At 39.5% G+C, this 14,020-nt stretch overlaps 1 protein-coding gene across 10 annotated transcripts in view; it reads right to left on the reverse strand.

The window, feature by feature from the left end:
• Positions 1-14,020, reverse strand: part of NCALD (neurocalcin delta) — a 427,559-nt gene that overhangs the window by 73,078 nt on the left and 340,461 nt on the right. The window contains exons 1-2 of one of the 10 annotated variants that reach the window (XM_049700162.1): positions 9,618-9,756; positions 8,873-8,960 (exon numbers count right to left, since the gene is read on the reverse strand). The exons of 7 other annotated variants lie outside the window; for them this stretch is intronic. The gene's annotated coding sequence lies outside the window, so the exon portion shown is untranslated. Of the gene's footprint in view, positions 1-3,256; positions 3,340-8,872; positions 8,961-9,617; positions 9,780-14,020 lie in introns of those variants that run through there. 2 more of the 10 variants (XM_004275334.4, XM_033438177.2) reach the window with 2 other exon arrangements.

A 14,020-nucleotide genomic window follows, 5' to 3' on the forward strand; every position in this document is an offset into this window, starting at 1 on the left:
TATGGTCAAGGGAGAGGGTCAATAAATATAGTGAATTCCTCTAAATTCTCTGTGAGTTCTAGGCCACTGGGTAAAGTAACTGCTTCCCTATTGTATGATTTAGTTTTGCTTTTGAAAGTGGTTTTGACTTTAACATGTAAGGAACTATTCCTTACATATTAACTTTTTTATCTACGTTTTCCCCAGGAGACCATTCCTAAAGGTGATCTCTGGTTAAAAACTTTTTATTTCCCCCAAGGTATTTTTGATTATCTCTGATCTTTTCTGATCTTTATGAGACTGTAAACTAAGATTTACTAACTGAAAATATAAACCTATACCCATTGAGAAACAATTAGTTTTTAAGAAACATTGATTCCTCAATCTCTTACTGTTCGATTGAATTTCAATTTTTTTGTTTTTTTAAGGGAATTCCTTTATTTTTATTTTTTATTTATTTATTTTTGGCTGTGTTGGGTCTTCGTTTCTGTGCAAGGGCTTTCTCTAGTTGCAGCAAGTGGGGGCCACTCTTCATCGCTATGTGCAGGCCTCTCACTATCGCGGCCTCTCGTTGAGGAGCACATGCTCCAGACGCTCAGTCTCAGTAGTTGTGGCTCAAGGGCCTAGTTGCTCCGTGGCATGTGGGATCTTCCCAGACCAGGGCTCGAACCCGTGTCCCCTTCATTGGCAGGCAGATTCTCAACCACTGCGCCACCAGGGAAGCCCTGAATTTCAATTTTTAATTGGCAATTTAATTTAGTTAAAAATCGTTAATTCCTGCTTTAAAGAAACAGTTACCTGAAGTTCAAACGCTTGAGTTCATTTCAGGGTTCTTTTTCTTCTGTTGTAGTGAAGTAAGATGAAATATAAACTGAAATATAATGCTTTTTAATTTTAAAATATTAATAGTGGCTATTTTAGGCAGTAGAATATTAAAAGTCAGGTTTATTTTCTTCTGTATTTTCTGAATGTTCTATCATAAACATATATTGATTCTATACTTAAGTTTCTTAGAAGACTAATATAGGACTATTTGAGAATATTACTGGGACCAGAAAATCTCAGGTTCCATGGCTTTCTCTTTGACAAGCAAGGTGGCAAGCTAAGTGATTATATAAAAATTGTCTTGAATATGGTTTAAGTAGGTGGGTTGAACACATGTATGTCTGAAATCTCTATATCGTGGAACTTTGTGTAAACTTTGCTCAGTGTAAACCTAAGAAATTTCCAATTATTTGGGGACTTTTAACAGGGACTTTAATTAATTAATTAATTTATTTATTGCTGCATTGGGTCTTCGTCACTGCGCATGGGCTTTCTCTAGTTGTGGCGAGCAGGGGCTACTCTTCCTTGAGGTGCGCGGGCTTCTCATTGCAAAGCATGGGCTCTAGGTTCAAGGGCTTCAGTAGTTGTGGCACGCAGGCTCAGTAGTTGTGGCTCTCAGGCTCTAGAGTACAGGCTCAGCAGTTGTGGTGCACGGGCTTAGCTGCTCTGTGGCATGTAGGATCTTCCTGGACCAGGGCTCGAACCCATGTCCCCTGCAGTGGCAAGTGGATTCTTAACCACTGCGCCACCAGGGAAGTCCCCAGTTTGTTTTAAATTGATAAATTCTAGGTCCTCCACAGACCCACCTTACATGTTGTACATTTTGCTTTTTCCCAGGCATTTTCTTGATCTCAGATGGGTGAGTGTCTGTTTCTGTTACTAGGAATGTACTTATGATGTTTCTTATTCGTGGGCAATCCTTTCACTCCTGTTCATGCCAAATATTCTATATCCTTTGAAGCCCAACTCAAAGCTCACTTCCCCTCTGAAGTCATCTCAATGCCATACACCTTTCTATAGTTAATGTATTCATTAGTCTCCTACCAGAGATTTAATAAGTGGTTACTATGTGTCCAGTGCTACACTAGGCACTATAAGAAGTTGTACCCAACAGGGAAGACAAAGCTCTGGACCTCAGCTGCATATGCTGTCCGGCCTCCCCAACTAGACTGTAACCCTTTCAAAGACTGGCTGGTCCTATGTTACCCTCGTAGTATCCTACTTAGCTGGGACATCTTGGGTGAGGTGGGACATATGTTGGTCATTGAAAGGTCTAGGTGACTGGACCACATCTTCCTGGTGTTAGTGGTGAGCAAATGAGAGACAACTGGAGGAACCTTACTAGTCCTTGGACACAAAGGAAATCTTTTCATAGGTGCTCAACAACAGGGCCCACTATATGGAATTAATACATGTTGAATGAATACATCAAAAGTGAACAAACTGATTAGCCTTCTAAAGGGAAGGTGGGAAGACCCTCAGGATGGGGTGACGTTTAAGCAAGAAGAAAGTCAGAGGTATTGATTTCTCTGCAGCAGAAGAGACAGAGATGCTTCTTTGAGTCAGGACCTAAGGACTACATTTCTGAATATTTCAAATACTAGGTTTGACCAACACATGGAGCCGCAAGCCAGTGGGACAGCTGCCATTTTGGCAGCTTTACTAAAAGAAAAAAAAGACTTTGCTGAATGGGCTAAATCTTACCTGCCCAAGAGAAACTCCCTAGCTTTACTATAAATCATTAGAGCAGAAAAATAGGTTAGGAAGCATTGGAAATGGGCCAAAAGAGAGTGTCAAGGAGACAGCAGGATCTAACAATAGAAAACTAGGCAGCAGATTAGACAGAGTAGGTGTGAGAGAGACAAAAGCAGATACAGAGACTAAACAGTGACCAAGGGAAAATGGCACAAGTACTGCTGTCTACACAGGACTCTCCTGTTGAGAGGGTCCCAGCCAGGAGGAGGCAACGAGGGAGATTTCACTAATGCATAGTCCATCACAGTGTAGCCCAAATCTTCTCCTAGAACCATCTATAGCATTACTATGTAGGGACTCTTTTCCAAATTTATGAACAGGATGTGTACCCAAAGCCCATCTGTAATTTAACTGGTAACTGAAATATATTTTCCTCCAGAAATTATTTTAATTAGGTTAGATACTTATGCCAAATCCCCAAAACCTATTTAATCTACATGTACTTACAGTTTAGTCCTTTACACAGGTATTTTAGTAATTTCTAATTACCCCATACATTCCAGTTACTCTGGTTGCCTATGAAATAATTCTAAAATTTATGGACTTAAAACCACCCCAATTTTTATTTTGCACATGAACCTGCAGTTTAGGGCATGGCTCGGCAGGGGCAGTCCACCTCTGGTTCGCGTGGTGTCAGGAAGGGGAAGGGGGCCCTGGGGCTGGGGCCTGGGATCCTCAGAAGGCTTTGCCCACTCACATTTCTGGCAGTTGATGCTGGTTGTCTGGCTGAGATCTCAGCTGGAGGTGTCGGCTGAAACCTACATATGGCGCCTCTATGTGGTCTGGGCTTCCTCATGGTGGCTGGTTTCCAAGGGCAAATGTCATGTGTAAGAGAAACAAAGAATAGCCGAGAGAAAAAAAAAATTGAATTCTTTTTCAAATCCAGCCTTGGAAGTCATCTAGCGTTGTTCTCACTGTGCTCTATCAGTTGGACCAATCACAAAGCTCATGTGGGTTCAAGGGGAAGGCAACAGACTCCACCTCTTGAGGGAGTGTAGCAATATTCCAGAAGAGCAAGGGGGAGCAGATAGAATTACAAGGCCATTTTTGGAGAGGAATTTACAAATAGCGTCCCACAATAGTGTACAGTCTGCCACAACATATAACATTACTTCTAGAAAAAATATTCCAGCTTAAAAGGTAATACAGCATAGTGACTCTAGAGCCAAATCCCCAGAGCTCCGTTATATACTTGTGTGATGCTGGGCAATGTGCTCAAGCTCTCTGTTCCTTAGTTTCCTCATTTATAAAATTGGGATGTTGTGAAGAAAAAACAATAGTTATTTTGAAAAAAGCTTAGAAGGCTATCTAGCTCTCTAAGTGTCAGCTGTTCTCGTGACACCAGGGATACACGTCCTCCAACTTTGGCAGTGGTACTTCCTGGCTCCTGGGGGGACAGCGGTGGTGGCAGCACGACAAGGGGTAGAAAATGAATGATAACAGTTCACATTATTGAGTACCTAATACCTGTCAGTTACCATGCCAAGTAAACTGACTTAAAAATCTATACGGTAGGTACTAATATTATCCAGGTAAGAAAACTGTGACTTTGGTAACTTGCCCAAAGTGACACCTGCAAGTGGTAGAGATGGGATTTGTCCCCAGATCAGTTTAACTAGATGGAAGGAGCCTGAATCCCTGGATTACTGCATGGAGCAGAGCCTGTCTCCCAAATCTGATTTGTGGCTGAGTGAAAAAGGAACAGTACTGTATTATGCCGTTGGGACTTGGGGTTATTTATTAGAGCAGTGAACCTATCTTGACTGGGTGAGTACAGGGAAGATGGGATTGATATGCTTGAGCACAACTAACTTAAGGATTCCTTTCATAAGATGAAATGGCTCTTGTTGTTTGCATAAGGCAGGGTATATGCATAAAAGAAAATTATTCTCTAGGTCAGTCCCTACCAGTCTCTTGTATCTTCTGAACAGGAGAGGACAAGCAGCCTTTGGAAATAGGGCTGGGTGTACTGATCTGGAATCCTTGACACTGATATGAACAGACTGCTCATGAATTAGGCTGACTGTTCACCAGCTGAGGAATGCCTCTTCTAAGGTTTGACTCTGGTGTAAAACCTAATGGTTCCCAGGTTGTCTGCTTGTCTCTTTTGTTTTGATTTTTTTCCCTTATAGAGAAGGTTCTCTTTTTGACTATGCTGACCAGCACAGCTGTGAGGGAGAAACCTTGGTTGCTGTTACACTTAGGTCTCTGGGAAGGTCCCCTATATAGTTAGACTGTAAGTTCCATGATGGCAGAGACCTTGTCTGTCTTGTTCACCATAGCATCCCTAGTGTCTAGTCTAATGTCTGGCACACAGTAGGTGCTCAAAACTTATTGAATGCATGAAAGACTGAATGTTTGAATAAAAGCTCAAGCAAACAGAAGTCAGAAGTCTATAAAGTAACTTGGGCTCTTTAAGCCAGTGGCATATCCCTCAAAGACCACATGAGGGGGGAGCCCCAAATGCCTACTACGATACTGTGGACGCAGTAGCCCCTTGATAAAATGCTTGCTGATTGAGTGATGCAACCCAATGCTTCACCTGACCCATGGCAAAACGTGGGAAGGCGCAGGATCGGATAACTGTTGTGGGATGCTAGTTTTAAATTTATCTCCAAGGATGTTGTAAATATGGTCGTCACAAAATTGGTCGTGGTTTTAGTTGTATGAATCATCCGTAAGTCTGTGGGAGTCAGCAGAGCAGTCAGCCAAAGAATACAACACTCTTCTATCTCATGGATAGGGTTTAAATTCATAAAAGTAAAGCAATTCTAGAATCATCCATAAGAGAATTCATCTTGGCACGAAAGCAGTTTGCAGTCTTTGGTTTTCCTGCACTCATTGCAATTCAGAAATCAGAAAATATGGACAATCCTCCTTTTAGGACAGGCAGCAGCTAGACTATCTTTCAGACTAGAGATTTCTTTCTTGAAAATCAAATATAGAACTTTCATGTGATGTAAGTATACTATGTTTTACATTAATGTAAACTAAGTTTTAAAGGGATGCTATGTCTCTAATTAAAGGCATTTACAGAAATATGTCCAAAAACTCCCTAAAGTTCACTGCAGAAATAAAAAGAGCAGACTGTTTTTGGTTTGGAGTAGATGCCTCCGTTGGATTTAAATATTTATCATATAATTTTTGTATCGAAGTCTTAATGAGCACTAACTTTTACGGCATCACCTCTGGAAACAATAAAAAATACTGCGTTTTGGAATGCTATTTCTAGTTGATTTCCATCACAGGCTACCATTAAAATAACACTTGATTTCATGAAAAATAATGGCACATTCCTTTCCAACTGGATTCTGAGATTTTTGACTTTTTCCAAGTTTCTTTATCAAGGTGCCACAGACACTCAAAGCCCCCGAAGAAGGTGTCCTTTTCTAGTCCAAAGAATAAGAAATGTTTGGGAAGATCCTCTTTTGTAATTCCCCAAGAACACATGAAGAAAAACTGCTAAGCTTCCATTTCAAATGTTAGGGATTTGGATAGAGTTTAAACACCAGCTTGTGCATAATGTCATAGCTCCAATTTTCTTATGCTGGGGTGATGGTGCTGATGTAATAAAAGGATGTAAGGACTAAGCGCAGAGCTGGAAAGGCAGCGATACACGACATCAGCCAACTAACTGCAAAGTCACCTAGTTAGCTGCAGAGGAAAATTAGGCAATATCTTCTGCAAGTTAAGAGTGACATGGGAAAGGAGACAATTCTTATATAAGTCACCCTAAACAATAATATTAATATTTCCTGTGTTGTTCTTGAATATCCAATAAGTCAAATAAGATTTTGCGTTCCGATTACTTGGGAAGTGTCTCCATTCCTCATTTCATTTTGAATCAATGTCTCCTGTTCCAGGGACCTCTGACAGGTGAACCAGCAGGCTCTATCCAGAGTAACTGAAATTTACATTACAAGTGATCAATTTATGCATGTATGTGCTTTACATCAAACTGAAAAGTGACATAAATTCTTTAATGCTCATTTCAATTGTTGTGAGCACACAAAGTACCTTCTAGAATATTTCTTCAGCTACGATCTCATATAACATCCTGCATTCTTCATGAAAGTACTACTTGCTTATTTTCTTTGACTGGATAAAGGTCCCTTTGTAAATAGCTATAGTCTTACTTCTATGGTCCACGGTTTTAACTTGCGTTAACACTAAGTTTTTCCTCTTAACCCCTATCTAACTAGGTATGAGCTCAGTCCAAGTACACAAGCCTGCTTATGGATTAAGGAGGAAAACAAAAGAAATTTACAATTTGGTAGCAATGTGGATACCACCCCTTTCACACAGAAATTAGAGAATACTGTGAAATTCACACCGTCAGAGAATAAAATCAGATGTGGTAGAGCTGAATGTGGAAATGGAGGTGTGGATTTTGTCCAGTGCAGTTCCAAGACCTTTTAGCATCACAAGCTTACATATCATTTAACTCAGGGGTGGAGAGAATTCATGGGATCCAGGAACTTGGATGGGAAAAATATTCTATCTTTAGTTTCACTAACCTCAAAGTAAAATTTAGATTAAAATGTAGAGCATAAACCACCGTACCTGCGGTTTTGTTGCCAAGAGAAATCACAGATATTCTCACATCACATTACAGTCACTGTAGCCATCTCGAAATACCTTTTATGTTCATCACTACTTCAAAATTATGGTAGTTATTATAACTATGGTAGTAATTATAACTGCTGCTAATTTGTTTTATTTAATAGTGAATTATTGACAACACACACAATTTTAAAAATTTGGTTAATGTATTTCAATAAAAGTAATTCCCTTTGTCATCCTGCATACTTTATCATGCATTTAAAATCATCATTCTAAGGAGAACCTATAAGCTTCACCAGCCTGCCAAAGAGGTCCATGGTACCCAAAAGATTAAAATCCCTTGAAACTGTACATAAAGCATTTAATAATGCAACATCCAGGTTTCTAGAGTAAATCATTCCTTGCTAGTATCTTTTCAAGTTGAAGCAAACTTGACCTTGAAATCAACACAGTCTCATTGCTGTAAATAGATGATTCTGATAAGAGTCATTTTTTCCCCTAATTTTCCATAAGAAAAGACCTGTAGATTCTAAACTATTTCTGCCATCATAGCATAGGTTGTTTTCTTCTAATGATAAACTTTATCATTGTCATTTTGCCGATCAACACTAAAATATTCACTTATTTCGTATTGCTGAAATCCAGTCTGTTTTATTAGGGCACTGAATACAATCATTTTATAACTTTAAAACACAGAGAGAGCATCAAGAAAATCTTCACTACCTGGAAAAACTATAACGAAAATTCCTTATTTTGAGTAAAAGAAGCAAACATCAAAGCATCCCATCAAAGACTGCTTTTAAATGACAGTGCTACTGGCTATGGGTCCTATTCATGCTCACTTGAAATACTGCAAATCAATTAACATATTTCTAGGAGTGTTAGGAATAGGGCCTCTGAGTTATTATAATTATGAGGTAAATTAAACAATGAGATAACGCCTCAGTAGATGTGCCTCGAGTGTAAGCACATTAAGAGTTTTTGGAAAATCCTCCATGGAGACTCTGGCCAAAAACAGACATATCAAATGCCAGCAAGTTAAATGAATATTCACTCATTGAAAGCTACTGAGAAATTATTTATGCACTCACAATTATTCACTTATTATTGAAGCTAAATACTGTTCAAAATGTTCATCTCTAAGTAAAATAAAGGTGACCAGAATTCAGAAACTAATAAAGAACATAGAAAAGAATAATAGATTCTTGCTATCTTGATATACAACTCACATACTGTAAAATTGATATGTAACTCACATACTATAAAATGTGTATTCTTCATTTACATAGTTAAACCATTATTTTTCTATTCATCAAAACAGTAGGTATATTACATGTGCTGCTCTAAAATTTGCCTTTTTTTCCAGTTAAATTTGTAAGATTTAGATACCTGCTTATAAATCTAGGCTCGATCAACTTCAGTACCAGAGGTTTTTGTTGAATTACAAGCTACGAAAACCATCCAACTTGTGTGCAATGATGGAAAATTCAAAATTACTAAACTTGGGAAAGAAAGGAACTACAACAATGCAACACCCCCCATTTGTAGTATATATTGTTATAGGAATAGAGATTAAAAGCTTTATTAATCACAGTTATCAAATTACTCATTCAAGATCTAGAGCGATTTTCAGTGGCTATTTATATCTGTCTTTGAATTAAAGTAGATCTACCAATGATAATTTAGTTTTAGGGCTATTGTTTTCTTCTCTAGGTAGTTATTTCAATTTTTAAATATAAAAATAGCTTACATGCCTCCTTAGTGAATGAAGACCATCCAATGCTATTCTCTTCACAGCTGAATTTTCAGAGGAAGATACTGAAAATGTGCACTTTGCTCTGAGAACCAAAAAGCAACTGCATGAGCACATGTCAGAGGTTCCACCCCAACTTCCTTGGCATATTCCAGATTATTTTTCTCTAAACAGGAAGCTCTTGACAGTTTTCCCTGGTATTTTCAGAATACTTTATTTACTAGAAGAACCCCAACTTTTGTTTCAAAGTATAATGTTCTTTCCCGCCGTGCCTATTGTTGCTAATTATGAATGCTACAAACAAGACAGAAACCAAATACCAAACTACTCCAGGCTGATTCAGAATATAGTAGCAAATATAAAAAAAGCAAAGTTAGCAACATGTTGCAAGGCTATGCTGGAGTCTTTAAACCGAAAACAATACTGAAGGGAGGATTCCTGGAATTCAACGGGGAATATTTGGCTCAAGCCGCAAAACCTGTATCTCTAAATAATGTCATGTTAGCAAGTGTTGAACAAGAAAGGCGGCTAATATTTTAAACTACTTCACAGAACACTAATCCAAATTTAACCAAATGCCAGAGATTCCACCCGAAATTAACAACTAGAAGCTGCTTCACATTTTTCTCCTGGTACAACAGTAATTGTTCATGAAGACAAACTTGTAAGAGGTAAGAGAGAGGGCCAAACCACAATGATCTACAAACACATCTAACTACTGTATGTAAAGCAAACTAATTACCTCACACAGAAGAAGTACAAGATTTAACAGTCCATGCTCTGCAGCCCCTGGGACGCAGAAGCAGCAGCGGCAGCAGCGTTAAGAGCAGCAGCGGCGGCCAGCATCCACCAGATTCTCACAGGCCTTTGACTGTGTGGACTCAGCCACAGACTCTGCCTCCGGCTGACGTCAAAGTCCCTGTCACATGGCCAGATGAAAGCCAAGAGAGCATTGGTTGTCGTAGCAACCACAGAACAGCTCTGAAATTATTTCAATAGGTCATCTGTCACTGTGATGTGTATGTGTTTGTGAGTGCATGTGAGTGTGTGTGTGTGTGTGTGTGTGTGCACGCACACACCCCACAACCATCACGGACAGCTACCCAGCAACCTCAACCCTTGAAGTTGTGACTAAAGAGTGCCTACAACTTTCCTCTTCAAGGCTGTTCCTTACAGTTTCTGGCAAGAAAATGCATGCCCCTCTGAAGTTCCCATTGGTCTCAGTGTCACCAGCATGAAGTTTGTGTCTCTCTCTGTAGAACAGAAGGAAAGAACTAAGAAATGCTGGGGATAGTATTCTAAGCTAATTAAATCTATTTGTAAGTAAATGGATAAAAACAGAAGCTCAAGGGGAGCTGGAAGAAAAGATATTTTTAAAATGATATAAGAATCCACATCAATGTACTGAGACCAGGCTAGTAATGGAAAGAAAGAGAAGAAACATGGGGCGTGGTGGCCCTGAGTCAGATGAGAGTCTAATGAGCCTCACGTGAACTAGGATGGGGAATCAGGTGAGATGAATTCAGGATCCCTGCATTGTAAAATGTCTATGCAAGGATGAACGACCAAAACAGTTTCAAAACAGTGCTACTTTAAAACACTTTACATTTTAAACTTTTTTGGATTTTTACTTCGGGGGTCACCATAGAGGTGCCAAATCCTCCCCTTCTAAATGCTCTTGTCCACATCCCTTTGGGACTCAGCATGGAGTAAATGGGTGTCCCCAAACACAAACTTCAGTGAAAGCCTAGGACAGCAGAATAAAAGGAAGGTCCGGCACATTTTCTAACTTCAGCTTCATTTCCTTTAGGACAACCCTACCTTACTTCTAACTCCACACAGTGCTTATTTCCTAGTTCATTCTCCCTCTTAATTAATAGGAAGTCCATTAAATAAGATGAAATAAAATGCAGAGGAAGGTACTTTGAAAAATACATCCATTGAAACATATACCATTCAAAGGGGAAAGAGGTTAAAAGGCGGGGAGAAGAGATTGCTCTCAAAACCTTCCCATGCTAAAGTTATCAGGATTTCTTCTGGCTGGCTTCTGCTGGCTTCTTTAAAAAGACAAAAAGTAGCTCTGGGGTGCTACAAAATATAAATGGAAACTGAGCTGAGCAGACTACATTTATGTCACTGCAAAAGAATGAAATTTCTTCAGTTAAGAGTCAGGAATTACTTCTAGCACAGTAAGACTAATGTTCAAACTGACCATAGAATCTTCCTATTCCATCTTCCTCTTCCTTTACTTCTGTCCCAGCCCCATCTGGGAGAAAAGATACATTTTTATTTGCAAAGTTATTTTCCTGATGCTATTAGCTATAGCACTGCAAAAGTAAAATCAAAGTGTAATGCTATAATGAACGCTCCCCCCTTTAATTTCAGGTTAATGATAGCTAGGAATTTACCTCTTAGCACAAGGACAATTGGCTCATTGAATCCAATGCCTATCTAAATGGGTCAGGATGTCACACCAGTGGTAGATTTCAGCAACAGTCACAATTCACAAATTTGTAATTTGTTCCAGTTATAGTTCTGGTTTTCTGTCAGAAATGTACATCACAGCAATGAGGGGAATGGGAAGAGAGGAGAGAAAGCATTTCCTTCTAGACTTCCAGGGCCCCATGTTCTCTGAGCTGCCTGCTTTACCATCTCTTTGACTCCAAATCCATGACTGCCTAATCATCTCTTCCTCTTTATGCAGTGAAACTGCAGTACCACAGTTTGCCAATAGGTGATGTCCTCTGAAACAAGAAGTTATCAGTTCTTAAAATTCTGGCCTTAAATTAGTTTAAAATTCAACAAATACTAACACCTTCTTATTTTGAATTTTCTATCATTTTTAAGACTAAGTAGAGGGGGATCTTCAAGATGGCAGAGGAGTAAGACGTGGAGATCACCTTCCTCCCCACAAATACAACAAAAATACACCCACATGTGGAACAAACCCTACAGAACACCTACTGAACACTGGCAGAAGACCTCAGACTTCCCGAAAGATGCCTGAGGGTGACCTACACACAGAGCAGGGCCAAAACCAAAGCTGAAGCCCAGGAGCTGTGCAAACAGAAGAGAAAGGGAAACTTCTCTGTGCAGCCTCAGGAGCAGCAGATTAAATCCCCACAATCAGCTTGATGTACCCTGCATCTGTGGAACACCTGAACAGAAAACGAATCATCGCAAAATTGAGGTGGTAGACTTGGGGTTTGCTGTCTGTGACTAATTTGTTTCTAATTTTAATGTTTATCTTAGTTTAGTTTTTAGCACATGTTATCATTGGTGATTTATTAGTTTGATTGCTCTCTTTTTTAATTTTTTTTAATTTTAATAAATTTTAAAAATGTTTTAAATTATTTTATTATTATTATAATTTTTCTTTCTTTTTTTTTCTCCCTTTTATTCTGAGCCGTGTGGCTGACAGTGCCTTGATGCCCTGGCCTGGTGTCACACCTGAGCCTCTGAGGAGGGGGAGCTGAGTTCAGGACACTGGACCACAAGAGACGTCCCGGCCCCAAGTATTACCAATCGGCAAGAGTTCTCCCAGAGATCTCAGTCTCAACGCTAAGTCCCAGATCCACCCAGTGGCCAGCAAGCTCCAGTGCTGGATGCCCCATGCCAAACAACTAGCAAGACAGGAACACAACCCCACCCATTAGCAGGGAGGCTGCCTAAAATCACACTAACTTCACAGACACCCCAAAACACACCACCGGATGCAGGCCTGCCCATCAGAAAGACAAGATCCAGCCCCACCCACCAGAACACAGGCACTAGTCCCCTCCACCAGGAAACCAACACAAGCCACTGAACCAACCTCACCCACTGGGGGCAGACACCAAAAACAATGGGAACTATGAACGTGCAGCCTGTGAAAAGGAGACCCCAAACACAGTAAGTTAAGCAAAATGAGAAGACACAGAAATATGCAGCAGATGAAGGAGCAAGGTAAAAACCCACCAGACCAAACAAATGGAGAGGAAATAGGCAGTCTACCTGAAAAAGAATTCAGAGTAATGATAGTAAAGATGATCCAAAATCGTGGATATAGAATGGAGAAAATACAAGAAGTGTTTAATAAGGACCTAGAAGAACTAAAGAGCAAACAACGATGAACAACACAATAACTGAAATTAAAAATTCTCTAGAAGGAATCAACAGCAGAATAACTGAGGCAGAACAGGTAAGTGACCTGGAATATAAAATAGTGGAAATAACTACACCAGATCAGAATAAACAAAAAAGAATGAAAAGAATTGAGGACAGTCTCAGAGACCTCTGGGAAAACATTAAATGCACCAACATTCGAACTATAGGGTCCCAGAAAAAGAAGAGAAAAAGAAAGGGTCTGAGATATTTGAAGAGATTATAGTTGAAAACTTCCCTAACATGCTAAGGGAAATAGTCACTCAAGTCCAGAAAGTGCAGAGAGTCCCATACAGGATAAATCCAAGGAGACACACACCAAGACACATATTAATCAAACTATCAAAAATTAAATACAAAGGAAAAATACTAAAAGCAGCAAGGGAAAAGCAACAAATAACATACAAGGAAATCTCCATAAGGTTAACAGCTGATCTTTCAGCAGAACCTCTGCAAGCCAGAAGGGAGTGGCAGGACATAGTTTAAGTGATATAAGGGAAAAACCTACAAACAAGATTACTCTACCCAGCAAGGATCTCAGTCAGATTCGATGGAGAAATTAAAACCTTTACAGACAAGCAAAAGCTAAGAGATTTCAGCACCACCAAACCAGCTTTACAACAAAGGCTAAAGGAACTTCTCTAGGCAGGAAACACAAGAGAAGGAAAAGACCTATAATAACACACCCAAAACAATTAAGAAAACGGTAATAGGAACGTACATATCGATAATTACCTTAAGTGTAAATGGATTAAATGGTTTGGATTATACCAAAAGACACAGACTGGCTGAATGGATACAAAAACAGGACCCATGTATATGCTGTCTACAAGAGACCCACTTCAGACCTAGGGACACATACAGACTGAAAGTGAGGGGATGGAAAAAGATATTCCATGCAAACAGACATCAAAGAAAAGCTGGAATAGCAATTCTCATATCAGAAAAAACTGACTTTAAAAAGACTATTACAAGAGACAAAGAAAGACACTACATAATGAT

This window comes from Orcinus orca, chromosome 17 (genome assembly GCF_937001465.1).
Source record: "Orcinus orca chromosome 17, mOrcOrc1.1, whole genome shotgun sequence".
Taxonomy (NCBI): Eukaryota; Metazoa; Chordata; class Mammalia; order Artiodactyla; family Delphinidae; genus Orcinus; species Orcinus orca.